The sequence below is a fragment of the Chlorocebus sabaeus genome, chromosome 21 (assembly GCF_047675955.1).
Source record: "Chlorocebus sabaeus isolate Y175 chromosome 21, mChlSab1.0.hap1, whole genome shotgun sequence".
Classification (NCBI taxonomy): domain Eukaryota; kingdom Metazoa; phylum Chordata; class Mammalia; order Primates; family Cercopithecidae; genus Chlorocebus; species Chlorocebus sabaeus.
This window is the reverse complement of record NC_132924.1, coordinates 68,448,035-68,454,977: the sequence shown is the minus strand read 5'-3', so window position 1 is coordinate 68,454,977 and position 6,943 is coordinate 68,448,035.

Genomic DNA, 6,943 nt, shown 5'->3' with positions numbered 1-6,943 from the left:
GCTTGAGCCACCGCGCCCGGCCCATTGCTGATATTTCTAAAGTCGTACCTTATAGACATTTTTAAAAAGTAAATTAAAGATTTTCTAAAAATTTGTTTGTTTTACTTTTCTCTTTCGTCTTTATATCTGTCTGTTTAATATTGTACTAATCTCTTTATCATTCTAGAACCCTGTTTTCACTCTCAGTCAGCTTTTATTCTCTGTTCTCTTCTATGTTAGTTTTATTTTTCTTTTCCTGTTTTTTTCTTTCCTTTTTCTTTGTTTCAATTGGTCAAATAAAGTACAATTTTAATGTTTCTTCTTTTTTTCTTATGTTCTAAATTTTAAGTGAATTGTTTGTTTTCTTTAAAAAATATAGTTTACTATAATATTATCATTTACTAAGAAGACTTGCTGTGTGTGTGTGTTCTGACTCTTGTCCAACTCTCCTGCTGCATCTAAAGCCACTATTTACTAACCTGTACCCAATCCAGAGCCTTCTTTCAGTTTCTCCCTAGAGCAAGCTCTTGCTGATTTCAAGGTTTGTCAAATCACAATTCCTTCCTCTTTGAATACCTTTTCATAGTCTTCATTACTCTTAGTAATTTCTTAGTTTAAATGTCACTTCCTCAAATAGGTCCGCCCTGACCAGACCAATCAATAGATATTCACTGATTACTGTGATCATTAATATTGTGTGTCAACCTGATTGGATGCAAAATATTGTTCCTGCATGTGTCTGTGAGGGTGTTGTCAAAGAAGATTAACATTTGAATCAGTGAACTGGGAGAAGCTGACCCACTCTCAATCTGGGTGGGCACCATCCAATCAGCTGCCAGCACAGCTAGGATAAAAATCAGGCAGAGGAAGGTGGATGGGCTAGACTGACCTGAGCCTTCTGCATTCGTCTTTCTCCATGCTGGATGCTTCCTGCCCTTGGACATCAAACTTCAAGTTTTTCAGATTTTGCACTCTTGGACTTATGCCATTGGTTTGCCAGGGGCCCTCAGATCTTCAACTCCATACTAAAGGCTGGACAGGCTTCTCTATTTTTGAGATTTTGGGACTCAGACTGGCCTCCTTGTTTTTCAGCTTGCAGACAGCCTACTGTGAGATTTCACCTTGTGATTGTGTGAGTCAATACTCTTTACTAAACTCCCCTTTATATATATACCTATCCTATTAGTTATGTCCCTCTAGAGAAACCTGATACAAGTACTTACTACACAGCAGAATTTGTCCTAGACAATGCGAATACAGCAGTGAGTATATCAGACAAAAACCTCTGCCCTCATGGAGTTTAAAGGGTAGTGGGAAGACAGACAAGAAAGCAAGAAGTAAAAGCCTGTTGTGACAGATGGTCGGAGTCACAGGAAACATAAGGAAGGAAAGAGAATGAGAAAGACCTGTGTGTTTGGAAGTTGTACGTTTCAAAATGTTCTTCAGGGAAGGTCTCTGTGAAAAATTAGTTCTCTACTAAAGACTCAAGAATGTGAAGGCATGTGCCACATGGAAATATGCAGAAGAGTATGGTAGGATGAAGAAATGTGAAGTCCAAAGGCAATGAGGAGGAAAAAGCTAGGAAATGCAAATAGCTGGAGCCTGCTGAGTAAGGGCAAGTGCAGCAGAAGATGAGGCCAGGCAGGCAACTGGGCACCAGGCTGGGATGACCTTAGGTTCTAACCCTGATTGAGATGAGAAGCCATGGACACTTTAAGCAGAGTGACATGCTCTGTATTACGTTTGAACCACATTACTCTGGCAGTGGGTTGAGGCCATACTGAGGCAGAGCAAAAGTAGTCTAAAGGAGCACTTCTCACTCCTCATAAAGTGCATTTTTATGTATTCAATTTTACATTCATTTATTTAGTATCATCTCTCTCATCTGTTGAAATATATTCACCATGAGGATCAGAACAAAGTCACTTTGTTTACAATATCTCTTTTCCCAACAGGTGTTGAGCCTGGGTTTTTGGACACATAGTAGGTACTGAATAAATAATTGCTGTTGAAAATATTAAACAATCCTATGATGCATAATTTCCACCTTAGAAATAGATAAACTGCATTTCTGGGAAGTTAGATTGCCCAGGAAAGTGGGATAATGGGAATTGAATTTTTTTCCATTTCCAAAGTCAAATGTTTTAAATAAATACAATATTCTGTTAATATTTTATATATTTTTCTATAAAGATTGCAATCAATACTTGAGTTGTAAATTAATGGAACACATTAAAATTCAAGTAACTCTTTTTGATTGCCATTTCAACTAGGAAGATTCACACTTCTTATCATACCTTAACAATGCATTTCCCAATATTATTCATGGAGTGTTAGTCCATTATATGAACTACATATATATGGAAGACAAGGGGGAAAAAAAAAAAAGCAATCTTCCCTCTTCCTTCCACAATGATGGAATACGTTTCAAAAACAACTGTGGTTTTTGTTTATGGCAGCATGAAGATCTCTAGGGATTTGAATCTTTACAGTATATCTTGGACTCAGCGAAGGTAGAATAGAATCACATTTCCAGGAGGTTACCTAATATCATAAAAGGCTTTTGCTAAATCTCAAGTGATTTGCAGTAACATTTTACTGCTCCGTTGCTATAGCTTTCCACATGTAAGTATATGTAAGCTGTTTGAGAGTCTTCAAAAGTGAACTTCGATGGACAATACATCATTAGTATATCTTTCCCATTAAAAGAAAAAAATGGTTAATGTATTTCACCAATGATGCTCAAAATTCTGAGATTTTTTTTTCTATTTTAAAAAATATCATTCCAAACTAGGTTAAATTAATCTGTTTTTTTAAAGTAATTTTAAACACAAAATCTTTCAATAATATGTTTGTCTAAAGCAAAACATCAGTTGAGCAGTCTTTTAAGTGGAAAAATGGGAAGATGTGATAACATAAATTCCAGGAATTTCTCATAAAAATAATATAATCTTATCCAGAATATTCATGTGTTCCTATGTCTCAAATATGTGCTTTGAAGGAGGAAAATAGTAGGAATGGTGGAAAGAAATGCTTTCTACTAACATCAAAGATTTCTTCTTCAGAGTCTTGCAACTACCACAAATACAAGCTAACTTCAAACTAAGAAATTAACCTATATGATACAGTCTGCTTTGTGAGCAATGAAATAATGCAGTTTTGTTATGATGTTTCTTTAGAACATTAGTTACCAGTCAGATACAAGTTTCAGGGGAATAATATGCAGTAAGAATTGTTCATAATTTATTTTCTTTATCTTCTGTTCAAGAACATGTTAGTAACTGTAAATAAGACCCTGATAATACAAATTTCATTTTAGCAAACCTTATTTTCCCCATATAACACACTGAAGCTCTGTAATATACCAGCTAGTCAATTTTGGCAATTCAACTCACTATAAATTGAACTAACAATTAAACTAATCTAGATATTTATCATTTTACGGCAAACGTTCAGATAGCTAATTGCATATTTCAAATTAAATTTATGTTTTCTCTGAACACGCTTTTAGGTTTATTTTAAAGTTTGTAAAGTGGTCATTTCAGGCTTTTGGAGTTTATTTTTCCTGTTTAAAATTTAGTCAGAATAAATGAAGCATACAGTAGGAATTCTCCTGGAAACATATAGTTCAAAGAAATTTCTGGAGACGTTGTTGTAGCCCTGCAGAGCCTTTCTTTGTTGATACAGGGTTTCCCCCAATTAAATATTCTATCAGTGCTGTGGGCCTACCAGTATTTTTATAGCTTCTGATATCCGGGATCTGGTATCTGCTTCTGTCATAGTTCTATTTATTTCTTTTGTATGCCTTGCCACTTAGGAAGAAAACATATTTTATGAAAAATACTTTTCTTCTACCCTTGGGAGCCCCAGAGAAAAGAAGCACAAGGTTGGGATGGCCTGTAACACATTGTTTATGGCAGTATCCACAAGCAACATTTTGTATGTCTACATATGGTACAAGTCTTATTTTAATTCAGCCCTTGGGACTTAAATACAATAATGCTGCCAAAATATACTCTTCTAAGTTCAGTGATAATAGAGTCTGAGGACAGCACACTTCCAAGCTTTCCAGCTTATAGATGGCTTAATTTTTCTACATATTTTATACATATGCATAGTAAAATATATGCAAGTAGTATTTGTTACTTTATTCTATGCTTAAGCCCGAACTCTGATGTGGTAAGTCAATGTCTGTTTACTTTTACTAATAGAATTATGTCTTTACTATTTTGGTGTATTTTTCTTTTGTTTACAGTGCAACCAAATACAAGTGACATCTGTTAGGTGCTTGAACTTTCTCAAACACAGGTACACATTTTTTTTTTTGGTAACTCAAATGCTTTTTTTGCAAAGTGAAATATGGAATGTCCAAACACGTTGTAATGTCCCATCAGAACTGTTGCTTTTTCTGGATCTGTTTCAGGGTTTTGGGCCCAAGCATAGAAAGGTGTCCACTGATTTTACAAGCCAAGCCTGACATATGTTTTTTACAGAACTCTAGAATGGAGTAAAGAAAATTGTTCATATTTAGGTCACAACAATGCCTTGGGGAAGAACAAGTGTGCTCACTAAATCTGTATTATACTTAATGCTCTGGCCTCTGTGTCAAGGCTTTATTTTGTATTTTTTTCTAGATTAGAGGGTTAATTATTACTACAAGTATATCACATATTTGTCTTTAAACCTTGACTGATTGTGAGTAGAAAAGCAGCCTAGGTTAACATAGCTCCCGTTAAAATGCAAACTATGTACGGGGTTTGTTTTTTTCTTCTCACTGCCATGTAATCAAAAGGAAGGACAGCAAAACCACTACAAATGGCTTTGCAGTATTTTTTCCATGATACCTTTAGTTTATTTTTGGGCTTAAGCTAGGTAAACAGTCACTTAAAATCATATTCCCCAAACTTGTCACTTCTTATTAAAAGCCTAAGTCAGCCAGATGAAACAAAGATTGTTTTTATTTACAAAACATTTAGCTTCTCCATCCAAATCTAATAGTATTGAAACATTTTAATTCAAATATATTGGATGTAATTTTATTGCAAACTAACACAATTATTCATATAGATCAAATAAGAAAGTATTTAAACAGAGCCACATCTATAGACTGAGTAATGGTAAATCCAATATTCTTAGCTTTATAGTTACAGCCTAAAATAGGTTATCTAGGCATTCCCCATTAATGTCAGTAATTCATTTCTGAAAATCAGAAGTTCTGTTTGAAAATAACTACTGGAAGTCCATTTCATATTGTATCAATGGGAGAAATTACAATGCATTGCGTGCCAACCTCTAATCTTCAACCAATTATCTAATATGAGTATGTGTAAGTAACAAAGTACCACGTTAGAACATTAAATGTTTTAAAACATTAATTCCTGATGACCAAAAGAATAATATGTGCTGTTTAAAAGAAGCAGTAGGTGCAGTACACTGTGTGGTTTGCACTCCTTACCATAAGCATTTAGTTTTGATAAGGCATGTCAAATGCAATATAATAAACATTTAGAAAAAAAAACGCAGTTATACGAAATATAATGAAATTATCTAAAAATATAGAATGACAAATGAAAACTAGGGGATTGTTCTGATTATCTCTTAATACCTAATATTATTAACACTTACAGTTCTGTGGGTTGACTGAACTCTGCAGGATCCTTCTAGCTTAGGGTTTTTCATGTGGTGACAGATGGAAGCTGGCATTGTAGTTATCTAAAGGTGCAGCTGGATTGGATGTCCAAGATTGTTCATGCACACAGCTGGCAGTTAATACTAGCTGTTGCCCAGGACCTGGAGCCGTCAAGCAGAGTACCTACACCTGATCTTCTCATGGTATTGCGACTAACTTCATATAGGAAACATTCCAAGAGAAAGCATTTCAAGACGTCCAAGCAGAATCTGCAAGCCTTCTTATTTAGCTTCAGAAGTCCCAGAACATTATTTCTGTTTCATTCTCTTAGTGACAAGTTTATTTTAAGATCAGCTCAGATTTAAAGAGAAGGAGATTTAGATTCTACCTCTTGGTGTCAGATGCAGCATAAGCATGTGCATATAAGGAAAGAAAATAATTTATAGTGAGCGTATTTGAAGATTGTCCACCACAGAAATTATCAAACTACAACTTCCAGGCAAAATCTATCTTACCATCTGGGTTTTGAAATACAGCTTTATCGTAACAGTGCCACACTCATTAGTTTACATATTGTCTATATCTGTGTTCACTATATAAGGGCAGAGTTGAGTAATTGTGACAGAGAACATATGTCCCACAAAGTCTAAGGTACTATTAGGCAAAGGTTGCTGAACCCTTCTTTAACAGCAATTTTCTGGAGCAAACGGTTATTAGCTGAGTAGGGACTTGAAGCTTTAAGAAAAGTTCAGAAATAAAGTGGGAAAGAGAAGTAGATCAGTGTCACTGGGTGTGAAAGATGATGGTGTGAATGAACCAAGTGAAAAAGGGAGAGTTTTAGGTAAACTATTAAGACTCAGAGCCTCTACTTTAGATTTTTCATTGTTTTGGTGTTCCTATTGACATTCCTAAGCAAAAAATCTTAAAATATTTTTATTGGGTTTAACAAAGTCTTTTGAATATTAAAACCAATGCAAAATGCAGCTTTACTCACGTTCTTATTTGTGTGTGTGTGTGTGTGTGTGTGTGTGTGTGTGTGTTTGGAATTATGTGAATGGTGTGTTATAAAGGACATCAGACCATTTTAAAAGGAAGGACACTCATGATACATTTAAGGACAATGCTTATTGTTGCATAATCCACATTTCTTCAAGCTAATGGTGTCTTGTGTTTTGATTGACTGCTCTTTTAGGTTTTTTACACCATGGTCTTCTTCACACTAGGTGAAACTTACAGGCTTTACAAAGTTATGTCTTTGATTTCTTCTAAGCTAGTTACTATTGCAAGAGGAAAACTTTTCCTTTTGGCATTGACTATCTTTTCAAAGCTTTTGAA